The sequence below is a fragment of the Pinus tabuliformis genome, chromosome 9 (genome assembly GCF_031772625.1).
Source record: "Pinus tabuliformis cultivar Carrire ecotype Pingquan chromosome 9, CPIR1, whole genome shotgun sequence".
Lineage (NCBI taxonomy): Eukaryota > Viridiplantae > Streptophyta > Pinopsida > Pinales > Pinaceae > Pinus > Pinus tabuliformis.
The window spans coordinates 812,279,266-812,298,304 of NC_142307.1; positions in this window are offsets into that span (position 1 = coordinate 812,279,266).

Below are 19,039 nucleotides of genomic sequence, written 5' to 3' on the forward strand. Positions count from 1 at the left end.
GTTGCAATCCTAACATTGGACATCATCAATATGGGTTCTTCATTGGCACTCGAGGAAGAACCTATCATCTTGCTGTCTTGACATGGAAATGGATCCTTCAAGACAACAGGAGTTTGGGAACCTTTGACAATCTTCGCAACCTCTGCAAGATGAGGGCAGTCTCTTGTAAAATGTTCTTCGTCATAAATGAGACATGGATAACGAGGTTTGTGCTTTTCATCATTAGATTCTGCCTTTTTAGGTTTCTCCTTTGAATTTTTGTCCTTTTTATTCTGCTTCTTTCCTTTCTTCTTCCCACCGGATATTGATTTAGCTGTAGATGACTCTACAACCTAAATATCGGCGGAAACCTCTGCAGAAGAATCTCCTGTTGGGGAATCAGGCAAGGTTATAATAGGAGAAGAATTCTTGGAAGACTTCTTCTTACTTTTAGTGTTAACTGTACCAATCATACCATCAGTGGCATGAGATCCCGAAGGAGCTACAGCGATTTGATTTGACTCGGGAAGATCGGGGATCTTTTCGTGTAACGTACCTGACTAAGTATAAACTAAGTCAAGGTATTGTGCTTGAGCAATTACTTGCTCCTCAGTAGCAACTCCGGATTTAGCCATATCTTCAGTGATCTTTGGCAACAAAGATTTTACAAATCACTCAGCCAAAATCTGATCCGGAATAAATTCCTTCACTAAACGCCGTCGACGTCTCCATTCATGAATATGATCAGAAATATAAGTGGACGTCGATTGCTTTAACGAAGTTAGTAATTCCGTACAATTGTCATATCGGACTGGCAACTGAAAATGAGTTAAAAACGAGGTAGCTAACTGACTAAAATTATAAAAAAGTGCCTCGCGGTAACTCAATGTACCACTTGGCCGCGAGACCAATTTGAGTGCACTGGAAAAGTCTAAGACGGATCAAATCATCTGTGATGGAGTTAGATGCACACCAGAGGTGGTAAGTCATCACATGGTTTGACGGGTCCTCTCCTGATTTACCTTCGAACTCGGGAATGTCACTGGGCAACTTATTCGGCATTGGTGGCCAAAACGGAAGATAATTAATGGGATCATTAGTTAGGCGTGACAAATCTTGTAAGTCCAAGGTTACGATAAACGGTAACTGCCGATTAGGATCCCTAAAACTCTGGGTCATGAGACCAGCCCCAGGAGGAGGATATCCGGGATAACTAGGAATAGGAATCGCGTTCGGGATATTGTATCCTCCCGGAAAACCAGGATTAACCGGACCATACTGGGGTTGTTGAGGTTGTTGATAAGTGTACCCAGGGTACGGTTGATACTGATAGACTGGCTGCTGCACAACAGGACCGAATTGGTACTGTCCCTGGTACGGTTGATAAGTGAATTGTGGTTGACTTGTGACAACCGTACTTAAACGAGGTTGTCCTACAGGCATCTGAACCGTAGTTTGAATCGTGGATCCAGACGGTGGTAAAGATGTCTGAGGAGTAGATACAGGAACAGTAGAAACTGGAGTTGTCGATACTCCAGAAGTAGGTGGGGTAGATTGAACAAATGTTGCAGCAGTTTCAGCAATCATTTGAGATGGAGTACGAGGCGTAGTAGGCCCGGACTGAGAAAATACTGAAGGTACAGAAGTTTGAATGTTAGACTGGACTAGTTGCTGGGGTGTACCAGAAACTAAGGGTTGTCCAGTTTGAGATGACAACTGTACACTTGGCTGCAACACCTGGTGGGTTTGCGATGGATCCCACACTATGTTCATTCCGGGGTACTGGCCCATAACAGGTTGAGAATAATGGGGACCATAACCGGGTTGAGGGTAGGATTGATAATTGAAAGGTACATTTCCCGTTCCTTGAACATACGATTGACCTTGGGGTGCTTGGAAACCTTGATTCGAGTACTGACCTTGGGGTAGATACCCTTGAGGCACGTACTGATACTGGGGTTGACCTTGAGGGATAAATTGATACTGGGTTTGACCTTGGGGTACATATTGAGTGTGGGGTTGACCTTGAGGAACGTACTGTACCGTAGGTACGTACTGTACTTGAGGTTGCCCCCCATATGCAAATTGTGTACCTTGAGGGTGCCCCCCAGGCGTTAATTGAGGTTGCCCCCCAGGTGGTAACTGGCCACCTTGAGGTTGAGAATTGGGAATAGAACCTGACATCAAAGAATGTCTTCTACGCTCAACGGCTTTGTACCATTGCTTCCAGTTAATAACCCTTGCTCAATGGGTTGAGGAGATGCTCCCAAAAGAGTACCAAAAAGTGACTGATACCCAGAGGGAACAGAAGGACCGCCGTACAAAAAAGATTCAGGCGATTGAGTAAACATGGACGACTGACCTGACATATTTACGAGAGTATAAAAACCTCTAGGATGATAAGGAGTATGAGGTGATGAAAAACTTAACCCTGGGTTTTCCAAATAATTAGTCAAAGAAAGATACCAAGTAGTACTCCTAGGCGGACTGTAAAAAATTGATTCATGCTCCCTTAAATCAAGAACAGGTTGATTTTCCGGGATAGGGATGCCTACTTCTTCTTCCGGAGCAAGTTCTTCAATAGCAATAAGTCCAGGAGGAAGATCTTGGGTAATTACTCTTTCTACCCTAGGTGAATTAGGACCACTAGAAGTTGGAGAGACAAACCCCGATGTTGGAGTGACAGGTTCAGATATCTTAGGTTCTTCACCTATATCACTAGTAGATGAAAAGCTACCATCAAGTTCGGAAACTGAAATCGATTGTGGGTCGTAACCTGTTACTAGAGTTTGGTAATCAGGATGTACAACCAATGAAGACTCTCCTTCTTTAGGTGACCCAAATTTACTACCACTAGGAGTTACGAGGACTTTCAAGCCTTCCAGCTGGCTCGGGACTTCTTCAGTATGTTGGCCCTGAAGTCTATGACACTTCCTCAGTAAATCAGCCATGGTTACAAACTCAAGAGACTGGCCCCGAAGTCTACGGGACTATCTTGGTAATTCAGCCACAGTTAAAAACTTTTAACTACTTCACACACAAACAAAGTAAAATTTCAATGAAAACCACCTAAAGCCTCTAAAGAACCAAACAAATTTGAATCACACGCCTAAAGAATCTAGATATCAAACACACACAAACAGTAACTTTCCGGACCGAAAACACTAGTTGGTGATGAAATCCAACGTCGCAGAATTCAGTACAGAAATGGCGGTTGGAACAGTTACCCCGGCAACCTACTTAATGGATAGACTAGACCAAGTTCCTCCACTTAACCATCTTGAGTGAAGTGAACCCCCTAGAAAATCCAAGTGAGTCTAGCCGACGTCTGCTCCAGGTACAGTGGGATCTTCCCACCACTGTCACCTTAGGAAGAGTCCTAAAGAATATGGTCACTAAGGCTACCAACTGAGAAAAATACACCTGGGGGAATAGTCTAGATCCGATACGCGTGCAAGGGCAGAGTAGCAAGCTCAATCCCCATTAAGGCTCCTTGACATAATCCAAGGTTTACCAACAAGTGACCCCAGGCTCCTCGACAATGGTTAATCTGAGGTTTACCGTTTTTAATACGGGAATATCTGGCATCGTTCCCAATGAGGAAGGATTGATTCCCACACTAGTTCGGACACGATCTCGTGCTTCTCCTTTAAGAGGAGTTTTCCTAGAGCATAAATGCAACAATTGGATTTCTTCCTACCACAAGATACAGCTACTTGTTTGTTTTTACTGTCTTGGAGAGTTAATTACTCTCCTACTCCAAGACACTAGCCTAAGCTAAGTTGGTGTATCAGAGCCCTAGAAATAAAATGTTACTAGGTGAAGTTTACTTTAAGCGTTAATTTTAGTGGTTGTTGTTTAAGTCAAGAGGTGGCAGAGATGAAACTCGTGGTGTAAAGACTCGACTCGAAATCACTAAAAAGATGCACCTAAGATGATTTAAACAATCCTTTCTCTTCGATGAACTTCTAAACTAAGAAAGAGTTTGAGAATGCAAATACTTTGTAAACACAAATATTTCTCAATTAAACAAATTAAAAGAAGAGATTTTTCCTTTCCAAAGCACTCAAAACGAGACAACTAGTTATTTCACAAAAATTTCCCTTTTCTTTTCAAAGCACTCAACCACTAGAAAAACAAACTTTTTCGAAAAGAGATTTTTTTTATATTTTGTCAATAAAACACTCAAAACTAATGAAAATGACTAACTTTGAGAGCTACAAACTATAAAAAGCTACTTGAAGTCAAAGCCTACTAAAAGTCTTTTTTAGGATGTTTTACTTAGCTAAATGTGAGCTAAGGACTAATTTATGCAAAATCAAAATTAGTCAAAAAACAACCAATCATTCGTTTTCTTTTTTTTAAAATGAAAATCCAAACTTTTAAATATAAGTTTTTCGAAATTTTGAAATGAGAAAACTCAAAATGGATTCCTCAACAAGGGGAGATTTCATAAATGGTCAGACTCATAAGAAGCCTGGTAGACACCAAGGTAATCTAAGGTCCCTACAGCTTCTAAGCTCAGAGCCACTATGTTATCACTCAGGTTGTCCTTAAGATCCGGAAAGGATACGACCGAGGTAACCACAAACCAACTTTGGACTGCAGGTTCTAGCCAACCTGCAATCAAAAAGGGCTCTCTCTTTTAGGTTTAGCTTTGTTTGAAAAGGATTTTAGGCTAGGTCTTGAGTTCAGAGGGTTTTTGTTTTGTTTTTGGTGGGAAGGAAGATGTCTCAAGTAGAGAGGCAAAACATAGTCTGGTAAGCTTCAAACCATTGGGCGTGGAGTCAAGGAGGGGGATTGCTGGTGCGTTTTCTTGGCCATAAGAGAAACAAGGAGCAAGGTAGTTTCTCATGAAACAACACTTAAAGCTTAAAAGGATGGAATGAGGGATAAGGAATGAGAGGCAACAAAGAATCTCTCACTCAGCTTAAAAGGGGGAAGGTGAATGAGCTCTGTCTAGGAGCAATTAAGAATTCCTAGACAACTGTCAAAGATGAATGGATTAGGGGAAAACATGAGCCATATGGAATTCATATTCATTTCTAACCCAGATGAAAACATAAAGAAATAGCAGAAAATGAGCATAGAGGGCATTTAAACCAATTTTAGACTATTCTTTCTTTCTACTATTTTAGACGGTGTATCAAATGGAAAAACAGAGGTAGGAAAACTTATTGAGTCATGTTGCAGCACAAGAATTCCAAATTCACTTCTTCAAAACCATTAGACACAGAGCAGATAGTCTTTTCTCCAAGCCTTTCAGCAGTCTTTGATTACAGAAAACATATCAGGTATACAGTGCAAGTCTCTACTGAAGACTATCAACCAACCGACCCTTTAAACAATACAGAGGGTGGTATATATAGGGAAGATTTATCCAAAATTATCTATTACAGCCGACCTAACAGGTCTGGCAGAAAACTGATTACTTTTAACCTAATCTTATCCAGAAATAAATGCAAGAAAATATCTTTGAGCTATGCTCGGGGCAGCTGTATCAAAATGAGTTAATGTCTGTCCTGGTGGCTCTGCGCTATTCATCTGTCATAAATGTGCATTGGTCTTCGCACCCTTGCTGTTCGGCGGCATTGAATGCTTCAAACTGTGATTTGAGAGCTAGGAAAGGCTTACTTTTCTTGATTTGACTTTCTGGGGGGCTCATCAATGTTCAGGTGCTTTGAGCCCCTAAAAAAAATCTTGACTGATACTCTTTGGCTCTTCTTCTTCCTCTGTTACTCTTTGGAAATAAGTAGATGATGTTCTGATGTGCTGTGGGTCTAAATCACCATTTAACGGCCGCTGTTCAGCTTCTATTTCCTTCAAAATTGTCTCCTGCTCCTTCCTCAGTGCCTCGCAAAGAAAAACGGCTCATTTGGTGCCTTTCGGGCTTGCTGGGGGGCATAGAATAAAACGATTCCATAAAGATTCCCCTTTCAGGCCCAAAAAATCTAGCTAGGCGCAAATCGCTCATCAAAAACTGCCTCAGAATCTGATTCCGGGGCCCCGAAGTGCAATTTTTGCGCTTTCGTGCCAAAAAAGTGTTGATGACGTCAGCATGACGTGACGTTGTACGGCGGGTGACGTCAGTAATGACATCAGCATGATGACGTGGCAGGATGACATCATCATGATGTCATCATGTACGGACAGTGACGTGGCATGACACGTGGCATGGGGCCACGCAGGCAGATGACTCGACATGTGACTGGGCAGAGGGGGGTGATGTAGGGGGTGACTATGCAAGGGGGTGACGTAAGCGGCGACGTCACCGGGTAGGAGGCGGTAAGTGGTTTTGTGGTGCACCACCTTTTGGGGGGAGCGGTTTTGTCAGAGGGGGCTCCGCCACTGCCCAGCGGTTGACGCGTGGCGAGAGGTACGGCGGTAATACCGCCCATCTCCCGAACGCTAAAGCTCGGCGCTTTGGAGATGGGACGGCCTGCCAACCGTCGATCTGGGCGCAGGACGGTCGGACGGCTGGTGGCGAATGTGAAGCGGCGGGAAGTTAGGGCGGGGAATATTCAAGGAATATTCCAAAGTTAATATGCGCGCAGCAGGGTTTTAGACTTCGGGAATGGGGGTTATGGGGTTGAAAATGCGCAGGGTTTTGAGGGTTTTTAGGGCTAGGGAAGAGGCTGTTAGCATGACCAGGTGTCATCTAACCCCTGTGATGACTCGGATGGGCTAAAAACAGCCCCGGATGAACCGTTTCTTCCCGGACTACAAAAATATGGCTACATTGCCAGGGGGGGATATTTATATATGGGATTTTTATATACAACGTTTTAATAGGGGAAAGGGGAAAACTGATAGGGAGTTATATAACATTGTTAGTAGTTAATATGAAGGTGATAAGCAGGCGCCAAGGTCAGGGACCTTAGGCTAATTTAGGGAAAAAGGGATTTTGAAAAGAATAAAAATCCTTGAGTGAAGCAGATCTTCACCAAGGCAACTTCTATGGATGATGATGAAACTTTAAGAGGAATCAAGCAGATCTTGACCTCTTGGGAAAGTTAGTAAGCGACTTGGGGAATTAGAAGAAGGGGGAGTTAGTTATGTCCAGCTTTGAGCTCTTTTGAATGAAAACTACCTGCACTGTGATCTGTAAAGATAAAGCACTTCAAAACACAAAATTGATTATCAATCATCATTCTGCAACCACAACTACCTACCCAGCCTACTCTCCTAACATTTTTTTCTTTTTCTTTGGGTGCACTTAGACTTGCAGACCCAAATTTACAATTTTCTTTTGAATTCCTCCTATCTAGATCTACACTTATTTCTGCCAGGGCCCAGATTAAACAGTTGGGTCCCTTTGATTTTCTACCTATCTACAAATCTTCCAAGATTAAACTGTTTGGACAGATACATTCTCTATATTCTCAAACAGGAAATTGAAACCTAGGGAGACCAAGATTAAGCAGTTTGGCTCTCCCTTAACTGAAAAACTCATCAAAAATGGAATACAATAGTGGCATTTGGACCAGCACACTTCATGGCTCTTGTGGAAATATGGAACACTGTAGCTTGCAAAGTATGACATATTTGGCATGTGAAAATGTCAATCATGAAAAATGAATACCTGCTGCAGCAGGAGGCTAACAGTGGCTCCACTTGGGGATGGCTTTTCCTTGTGAAAAGCCAAGAACAGCAGGTCAGACTGCCTTGTATTCAATTGTTGTTGTATTATGCAAAATTTTTGCTTGGCCGACTGCCTTATTAATCCTACCTACCTACCCTAACCAACACTTACTTTTCCGTTAGGTAAAATGAAACAGCCAATGTAGCCATTTAAGCATTACAAACATGAATGGCCTCTGCTGCTTGTGCTTGCTGTTACCTGAAATGGAGATCTTGCAATTTGATTTGGCTTTGTTAATTTTTGAGAAGATTAGGTAACTGCTGACCTTCTTTGCTGAAATAAGAAACTGTACAAAAGGGTCTTGTAGCATATATACATTATTGCCGGACTGAACTAAAGAACTGTACAAAAGTTTGGGATAGCTATCATGCTTTAGAATTGGGGGATAATCAACCACTTGATATTATGCTTCGCAGCCTGCTGGCAGAGAAGAGCAGTGATTTACGTCATCACACAGCTTGCCATCAGATGAATTCTGCAAAACATGGGATAGTGCCTGTGATTCTTTGAAAGCTGGCTCAGATGGCACTTGACAGATTTGTGCTGACTGTTTTTTTTCTTCTTCAACTATCCGAGATGGCTGAAAATCAACAGGCAGGGAATCCAATTGAATTTTTTGGTCGCATGCTGCCGCTTCTGAGTCTTCCTCAATCTAACATTCACTGGCACTTTGCGGCTGAAAATCTAGTGTTAATGCTTTAGGAGCAGGGCCTGGACTTTCCTCTAGCTGATCAGTAATAGAACATGGTGACACTTGATTATTAGCGGCATGATATTTTTCCCTAATAAACTGAAAAGACTTGAAACAAAATGGTAAATCTCCTTCACTGAAATCAACACATTCTGCATTTTCTTCCTTTTCTTCATAGCTGAGATGGGCATGCTGATCATTGTTTTCAGGCAGCTGATCCTGAACTGTGCTCTCTGCAAAAATAAGATGTAACTCTTCTGCAAGACTGATTTGGTCGTTAGGCTCATAGTCATCATCATACTGATCATATTTGGGCAGACAGTTGAAAGAAGACAAGCTATTATATTCATACATTATATCAGGAGACTGCTCCATCATGTATGGTTGTATGAATATGTCATATGTTTTGTAGCTGGTTTGTTTATGAATATCATTACCTTCCTTTTGCAAAACAGATCTGTTCTGGCGCTCTAAACATTCAACTTCCATTGTGCACATCTGCTTCAATTCCTCTGCTTTCTCTAAAAAGATGTCAGGTTCATCCTCTTTTTCTGCTTTCAACTTCTCCTCCCTAACTTTCAGATTAACCTCTACATCTACTGCCATGTTCTTGCATGTGTTGCATAGTAGAGGGGCTCCTTTCTCTCAGATCAAATTCCATTTCTGGATCAAATGCTGCTGGATAATGTAATAGGGCCAAATCAGGGGGAGGTCTTATATTCAATGGTATAGAATGATAAACTTGATTAAATCGGTCAGAAAATTGTTGAACAGATTCATTTGGAATCCTTTTTAACTGATTGTATTCTTCTATGAGCACGAGGAAATTTACTTTGATCATCCATCTATCAAGGAAAAGTTTGAATAACTGCTGGAGATTCGAGATGCTTGCCTCAGGCAATGCTTTAAACCAAGTCCTAACTTCACTTTGCAAAGAAAGGGCAAACAGCCTAACACTAACATCCTCATCCTCCACTTCAAAAATGTTCAAATAATCTTCAAAAGCCTGAATATGCTTTTGGGCAGTAACTCCATTCTCTCCATCAAATCTTGGGAGATGCATGGGATGATTTTTGGGCAAAGGATTAAGCACGGGAGGCAGAATGAGTGGCTTATATCTATCAGGAACCTTACGAGGTGCGTGATTGTGTACAGGGACTAAATGACTGGGTTCGGTATGAACAGGGATAGGATGATTTGCTTTGACAGTAGTGTCCTCCTTGACTATAAGGTGAGCATTAGCAGCATTTAAAGGATGTTGTTCGGGTGTGCAAGGAGGGCTTTCTTCAACATTTTCTACGAGAAAAACATAAAAGTGAAGTTCAAACAATATGTATAGTAAGATTTCATGGAGGAGAAAGAACATGACCTCTTGGATAATAATCGCGGTCAAAAGCCTGATCTACTCATAAATTTCTTTTGGGTTCATTTCTCCAGTGGAGTCTTTATTATGAGGATGATGTGGAGTCGTCAGGTGAATATATTAACTTTGAGTGTCTGATCTCTGTTCACCATCAAAGATCAGAACTAGTCTTGAAAAAATTAGTTGTGAAGGTTCGAGTCTTCCCAGTGGAGCTTTCCAACTTTCTTTGTGAAATTATCTGAGGATGGTCCCCATCAGAGTCGCCATTATGTTATCACTCAGGTTGTCCTTAAGCTCCAGAAAGGATACGGCCGAGGTAACCACAAACCAACTTTGGGCTGCAGGTTCTAGCCAACCTGCAATCAGAGAGGGCTCTCTCTTTTAGGTTTAGCTTTGTTTGGAAAGGATTTTAGGCTAGGTCTTGAGTTCAGAGGGTTTTTGTTTTTTTTTTGGTGGGAAGGAAGATGTCTCAAGTAGAGAGGCAAAACATAGTCTGGTAAGCTTCAAACCATTGGGCGTGGAGTCAAGGAGGGGGACTGCTGGTGCATTTTCTTGGTCATAAGAGAAACAAGGAGCAAGGTAGCTACTCATGAAACAACACTTAAAGCTTAAAAGGATGGAATGAGGGATAAGGAATGAGAGGCAACAGAGAATCTCTCACTCAGCTTAAAAGGGGGAAGGTGAATGAGCTCTGTCTAGGAGCAATTAAGAATTACTAGACAACTGTCAAAGATGAATGGATTAGGGGGGAACATGAGCCATATGGAATTCATATTCATTTCTAACCCAGATGAAAACATAAAGAAATAGCAGAAAATGAGCATAGAGGGCATTTAAGCCAATTCTAGACTATTCTTTCTTTCTACTATTTTAGACGTTGTATCAAATGGAAAAACAGAGGTAGGAAAACTTATTGACTCATGTTGCAGCACAATAATTCCAAATTCACTTCTTCAAAACCATTAGACACAGAGCAGACAGTCTTTTCTCCAAGCCATTCAGCAGTCTTTGATTACAGAAAACATATCAGGTATACAGTGCGAGTCTCTACTGAAGACTATCAACCAACCGACCCTTTAAACAATACAGAGGGTGGTATATATAGGGAAGATTTATCCAAAATTATCTATTACAGTCGACCTCACAGGTCTGGCAGAAAACTGATTACTTTTAACCTAATCTTATCCAGAAATAAATGCAAGAAAATATCTTTGAGCTATGCTGGGGGCAGCTGTATCAAAATGAGTTAATGTCTGTCCTGGTGGCTCTGTGCTGTTCATTTGTCATAACTGTGCATTGGTCTTCGCACCCTTGCTGTTCGGCGGCATTGAATGCTTCAGACTGTGATTTGAGAGCTAGGACAGGCTAACTTTTCTTGATTTGACTTTCTGGTGGGCTCATGAATGTTCAGGTGCTTTGAGTCCCTAAAAAAAATCTTGACTGATACTCTTTCGCTCTTCTTCTTCCTCTGATACTCGTTTGCAATAAGTAGATGTTGTTCTGATGTGCTGTGGGTCTAAATCACCATTTAACGGCCGCTGTTCAGCCTCTGTTTCCTTCAAAACTGTCTCTTGCTCCTTCTTGAGTGCCTCGCAAAGAAAAAAGGCTCATTCGGCGCCTTTTGGGCTTGCTAGGGGCCGCAGAATAAAAAGATTCCCTGAAGATTCCCCATTAAGGCCCAAAAAATCTAGCTAGGCACAAATCGCTCATCAAAAACTGCCTCAGAATCTGATTTCGGGGCCTCGAAGTGCGATTTTTGCCCTTTCGCGCCAAAAAAGTGCTGATGACATCAGCATGACGTGACGTTGTACGTCGAGTGACGTGAATAATGACGTCAGGATGATGACGTGGCAAGATGACATCAGCATGACATCATCATGTACGGACGGTGACGTGGCATGACACGTGGCAAGGGGCCATGCAGGCAGACGACTCGACATGTGACTGGGCAGAGGGGGTGACGTAGGGGGCGACTGTGCAAGGGGGTGACGTAAGCGGCGACGTCACCGGGTAGGAGCGGTTTTGTGAGAGGGGGCTCCGCCTTTTGGGGGGGAGCAGTTTTGTCAGAGGGGGCTCCGCCACTGCCCAGCACTTGATGCGTGGCGGGACGTACGTCGATAATACCGCCCATCTCCCGGACGCTAAAGCTCGGGTGCTTTGGAGATGGGACGGCCCACCAACCGTCGATATCGGCGCAGGACGATCATATAGCTGGCGGCGAAGGTGAAGCGACGGGAAGTTAGGGTGGGGAATATTCAAGGAATATTCCGAAGTTAATATGCACGCGGCGGGGTTTTAGACTTAGGAAATGGGGATTATGGGGTTGAAAATGCGCGAGGTTTTAAGGGTTTTTAGGGCTAGGGAAGAGGCTGTTAGCATGACGAGGTGTCATCTAACCCCTGTGATGACTCGGATGGGCTAAAAACAGCCCCGGATGGACCGTTTTTTCCCGGACTTACAAAAATGTGGCTACATTGCCAGGGGGGATATTTATATAGGGGATTTTTATATACAAAATTTTAGTAGGGGAAAGGGGAAAACTGATAGGGAGTTATATAATACTGTTAGTAGTTAATATGAAGGTGATAAGCAGGTGCCAAGGTCAGGGACCTTAGGCTAATTTAGGGAAAAAAGGATTTTGAGAAGAATAAAAATCCCTGAGTGAAGCAGATCTTCACCAAGGCAACTGCTATGGATGATGATGAAACTTTAAGAGGAATCAAGCAGATCTTGACCTATTTGGAAAGTTAGTAAGGGACTTGGGGAATTAGAAGAAGGGGGAGTTAGTTATGTCCAGCTTTGAGCTCTTTTGAATGAAAATTGCCTGCACTATGATCTGTAAAGATAAAGCACTTCGAAACAAAAAATTGATTATGAATGATCATTCTGCAGCCACAACTACCTACCCAGCCTACTCTCCTAACATTTTTTTCTTTTTCTTTGCGTGCACTTAGACTTGCAGACCCATATTTACAATTTTCTTTTGAATTCCTCCTATCTAGATCTACACTTATTTCTGCCAGGGCCCAGATTAAACAGTTGGGTCCCTTTGATTTTCTACCTATCTACAAATCTGCCAAGATTAAACTGTTTGGACAGATACATTCTCTATATTCGAAAACGGGAAATTGAAACCTAGGTAGACCAAGATTAAGTAGTTTGGCTCTCCCTTAACTGAAAGACTCATAAAAAATGGAATACAACAGTGGCATTTGGACCAGCACACTTCATGGCTCTTGTGGAAATATGGAACATTGTAGCTTGAAAAGTATGACATATTTGGCATGTGAAAATGTCAATCATGAAAAATGAATACCTGCTGTAGCAGGAGGCTAACACACTACACAACCAAAAATGAAAAACAAGCCCAACAAGCAAAACTCCTAGGAATTCCACCTAAAACCCTAACACTAATGAAATTAAACCAAGGAAAGTTTTTGACAGGGAAAAAGCAGGTCTGGGCAATGGCTAAAACCTATAAACAAATTCTAAACTGATAAAAAGGAGAAAAATTTAAAATTTCTCAAATTTTTGACAGGGTATGTAGGCAGCCTGTTTACACAGGTGTGTTCATGCTCTGTGCACAAAGAAAAAGTGCATACAGGTATGCACTGTGCTTAACTCAGAGGGTGCGTACTTCTCCCAAGGCTATGAAAAATAAAAAATGACTCAAAATTAACTAAATTCACCCAATCCCACAATCATCGAGTCAAAAACAGAAACAGAAAATACAGTTTCTCAGGTCAAAGTATAAACAAGGAAAACAATAAAGTCCCCAGTATGGTCGCCATTTTGTCACACGGAATGTGTCGATCTTGTGGACAAGATAGACTTTCCTAGAATCTAAAGAAGACCTAATGACAAGCAAACCAACCAGACACTATCTTTCTCTAAATATGCTTTAATAAACAATAGCAAACAAGTGTTTTTAGGGCCTACCTTTGGTCCAACGCAAGCTTGTGGATGCCCTCGCTCCTTTGATCCAAATGAGATCCTTTTCGCGAATCTGCAAACACAAACAAGGCAAACAAATTAAATAGCACCTGAAAAGCCAATTGCATAAAACATATTTAACATGAAAGTCAAGGAGTTCATGAAACAAATAACATAAGATACTTGTTGAGAAAAATGAGTTTGATTGTATTAATTCAAAAGAAGAAGGACTTTACCACCTTTGCCTTGACGATGTACACGCTCCTCCCAAGGTCCAGCAAGAAGTCTCCTCTACTGTGACAAGTTTCACTCACTCCCCAATGAAGCCAAAAAGGTATGTGATCTCTCCTCTTAAGCTCAACTAGGAAGTCTTAATTTCACCAGCATTTACCCTCAAAATGTTCAGCTTCTAACCTCTCTAGTCCTCACCCCAATGCCTGTATTTATAGTGCAATGGAGGGAAGTTACTAGGTCCTCCTTCAAAGGGATAAAGCCCTCCTTCAAAGGGATAGCTCCTTTAGTCAAGGGATTAGCTCCTTCTCTTTTGGGATGCATGAACCACCTCAGAGTGAAAAATCCACGTCAAAATTTCTTCTAGAAAACTCTAGAATTAACCCAAAGTGAGTTTTTTAAGATAAAACATGCGCCTTTTGACTTTCACAGGGGTCCGCACCTACACCATTAGGGACAGAGCGGGTAGGTACGCAGATTTTGTACACATAAGGTGCGGGACCGCAGGTTACCATGAGAGAAAGTGCGGAACCAGAGTTACATTGATTTTTAATGTCTTTCTCCCATTTCCAAAGCTTGATTTGAAGAGCTGAGGTCTTAGACTTGCTCAGGAGGACAATACAAGTGATGATAGACCCACACTGACTGCAAATAATCATGGTGACGATATTTTTGTGTAACAGGGCCTTATCTATTTAGTATGAGAGGTAAAATAATACATTTATTACCGCTTGTCCATGACACCACCATTATGAGTTCATTACATTGAAATAATTATATATATATATATATATAAAACCCTTCACTATAATACTTGAGAATCAACAAACATCCAACCATGAAAAGGGACTTGAGGCATAAAAATTTACATTATATATCTTTACCCAAGGGTGAAAAGGTACATTCATACTATTTACAACCATTATACTTCTTCTAGTCTTGTCTTGATGAGATCATTATTATTTCCTTTTACATTGCCTATATCTATTCCATCTTTCTCCACTTCATCTTTGGACAGCTAGAGTAATTCCTACATCTCTCATTCTAGTATTTGTTAAATGTTGAGGATCTATAATGCTCCAAACAATATTTCTTAAACATGGTGCAATGCTTCTATAATCAGTTCACTGATTCTATACCATTGTCCCCTTCCCACTACTATGACATGGATACCTTCAACATTCAAAATGAGGGGCCCAATAGGCCTTAACGACACATATGGAATCACCATAGAGGGGTCTCTCGTTAACATCTGGTTGATTCATCATCCTGCCCATCCTTTGCAAATGAGCAACACAACTCTCTAACCACCTTTGGAAATTTGGTCCATAGCTAAAGGAATTATTCTACTTCCTTGGTCCATTTTTCCATCAATATTTTTATACTTATTAAGTGTATTCTTTCTTGGTTGATATAAAGTTTTTGAGGACTCGTATATTCTATAGAATAATTTTTATTTTATTTGTAATTGTTGAGCTATAATAGTGTTTTATAATAGTTTACCATGACAAGATGAAGCTATCTTAATTGATCTGAAATCATTTATCGAATTCATTTTCACCATTATTTTTCTCTTTCATCCTCTCATCTCTTTTCATCAAAACAATTACTGAGGCATTCCATCCCTTGTTATAATTAACTAATCCTTTCCTAGAATTATTCATGTAGTTTCTCTTATTTATTCATAACTTGCACCCAATTATTGGTGACCAACATAATTTCTATACATTTCTTTGTTGTGACATAGATACTTCCCTTGAAATTTAATTATGAGAATTAATTACATCACACTTAAGGTTCTTTCGTTTAGTGAAACTACACTATTCTTCTATCAAGGTGTGCAAGGTGATGCAATTCACATTATTGATATGACATTAAATAATCACTACGGTTGCCTTAGCACTTATGCAAGTGATCTGCAAGGTAGGCACAAAAACCTTAAATCGTAAAGGGAAAGGAGAAAATGAGTAGCAGTTGATATACAATTTTCTAATTCACTCATAAGGTGGTGGGATAAAGGAAAATTTTTATTTTGGTCTTTGGAAACACCCAACAATGTATTGGTTTCCATTCTGGTTGTGATGGGTATTTGGTTAGAATTGATTTCTAGAGATTTTCTAAAGGTTTCTTATGCTACGGTTGGAAACGCTTTTGTTGGTGGCTATAGTTGGACATCAGTCGAGCTAGGGGAAGGAAGGGAATCCCAAGGTAAGGGTGGATTTTGTTTTTAATATTTGGTAGCTCACTACAATGTTTTGGTGTACATTTTGGTTGGAATGGCCTTGTAGGGAGAATTTGAATTTAAAGAATTTGCAAAGTATCTAGTGTTGTGGATGGTATTATGTTTGTTTTGGGTGGCATTATGTTTGTTGGAAAACATTACTAGGATTCATATGAGAGAATGGGAGAAAGGGGGACCCAAGCTCAACCAGATGTTCAAAATCCCCCACGGCTCACTCATTTAAAGAGAAAAAATGTGTTTTACTTTGTAAGCATTAGGTATGAATCTTTCCTTGTTCTCTCTTTTATGTATCATTGGGATACATGGTGCAATGTGGTTATTTTTCTCCAAGAGTCATTAATTTCGATTAGGTAGTGCAGGGTTGTTGTGTTGGGTCTTTCGTTAGTTTGGATGGAAATTGAAAGTCTTGTTATATGTGGCAAGGTTATCTTGTTGGGGTGGAGAATACTTTGGTGCTAAATATTGAAAAGGCTATGGTCTCCTTATACAATTTAAGTCAATTATTAACTTCTTTTTGGGATAAGGATGTGAGGTTTGCATTGTTATAATTTTGGCAATGTTGGCTTCACCAAGATCATCTACAAGGGTGGTTGATTTACAAAGCCTGGGAAAGGAAGGAAGAACTAAGCCTAGGTTCACATCATGGAAATCTTCTTCAAGGTTTTCTTGATCAATATCATTCGGATCATGAGATATTTTGGGCAATAAATATGTCTCCTCACAGTGATGAGGTTGGATGGTTAATGGAGCACATTTACGTCCTTTAGGAAAATGTTTTGAATTTGCAAATTTGGTTATATCATAAAATAGCTAGCGTGAACACATTTATATACCTAGTAATCAATCACCGAACCACTAAACAAATAACTAAATATGTAGTGTCAAATATTCATCAACGAGTGGAAGGATTATAAGAACATTCCTCCTTCAACAACTACAATGCAGAAGAACGTCTATATCCAAATGCTCCTCCTCACCATTTTGGTAGTGCAAGATTAGGGAATGACCTCCCTTACTAGATGAGTTAACATGTTTTGCAATTTTTCTAAAATTTTAAATGTATTTTTTACTATATACCCTTATCAACATAATAGTTTATTTATAATATATATAATAAATTTTGAGTAAGAAAATACTCTACAGTTGATCATGCTTTTGAGAAGACCATCTAAATCATCATTTTCTTAATATATATATATATATATATATATATATATATATTCACTTTTCTTCCATTTGTATAATGGTCTCTAGACAATCAAGTATTTGATAACTATTATGTTATTCAATTAACTTTTTTGTGTTATGTTTCCCATATTTTATTTATTGTACTACTTGGTACAATTTCCCTACAATCTCAATTTCCCTAGATTCCTACTTCCTCAAGCATCTCATCCAAATGCATCTATTTGTCATTTTCCATTAGTGGTTGCAATATTTCCCTCTTTCATATAATATGTGATGTGGAAATATTACGGTAATAAATCCCTTGCGGGGACATGGGGACATAGGTTATATTAGATGCCTACAATGCCCAAGAAAGTAATGGTGCTTTTGGGTCCATTTTTGTTATGGATTGTGCCATTGTACTAGTTTATTAGGGTTGATACTTGTATTAGTGTTATTGGAATTATTAAGAATGGGATGTTGGAAACATGGGTCGGTGTAATCTTTGGTGGAGCATTTTCTATGTGTTGATTTTGATTTTATTTTTCAATTTTTGTTGATCTCACTCATGTTATTGGCTCTTTACTTATATTTCTTACTCATATTGTGAATTCTCATCCTTTTTCCCAGAGAGTTCTTATTCATTCTACTATGTTTCTTTTTTATGCACCTCACTACTTGAGTCTTTCTAGAGTCTCAATAATCTCTACCTATCCTCTATTTTCCTTTTCTATGAGCATGAGAGCCCTCCATTTTGTCAACCTGGTCTCAATCATTAGTCTAATTCTAACACTATTTTTTATTATTATTATATTTTTATTAGTGACCCTTCACATTTCCTACAACTTCATTTATATATTGTTACCACTCATAATAAATTTTATTATATAATTAACTTCTTCTATAAAGATTAGTTAAATGCTTTTATTATCTAGAAAAGAGTGACTGAATAATTTTTTTATTGCCTTTTTATTTTTATTTCGTAAACATTTTTAAATAATATTTAACTATCAAAATAAATAAAATAGAAATAACCAATAATAAACATGGTTACTACTTTTAAATAAAAATTCAATAGTGGTGACAAAATGAGAAGGGGAAGAAAAGACAATAATGCATTAACATAAGAAATAAAGAAGTAAATGGATTGTATAGATAATTGAGGGACTTTGGTTAACCATATTTTATTATATTTATTTTCTATTTTATTTAACCTTACATCATAGATTTTTACAAGTAAAATTTAACATGGTAATAGGTATATGTTTCATATATATTAAATGTATTGAATAAATTTTTTGAATTTTAATTTAATTATTAGTAATTACTAGCACAATTACACAAGTAAATGTAGTTGATATATGAAGATAGAATTATCTGAAACACATTACAATAAGAATTGTTGTCATGTTGTGTTCATTGCATAATCAATTTGATAAAGGAGGGATTATTTGTATTTCAAAAGATAATTTCACATAAAACTACAGGAAATAAACCTATGAGAGATAATCAACTTCATAGCAATAGTCACTAAACCTAAACTTTGTACATAACATTAAACATTCATTTATATAATGAAAACACATCCATTGAATATAATAAAATTGCATTTTATTTGTTATGTACAACACAAAAACTTTAGTTCCTATTTGAACGCATTTGATACAAAGTTGTTAGGTTGTTCTATAGTCTATATATCAATAATTCACAAAGTTGTTAGGTTGTTCTATAATCTATATATCAATAATTCATTGCTTCAGACATGTACGTGCATAGAAAATAATTTTTTTA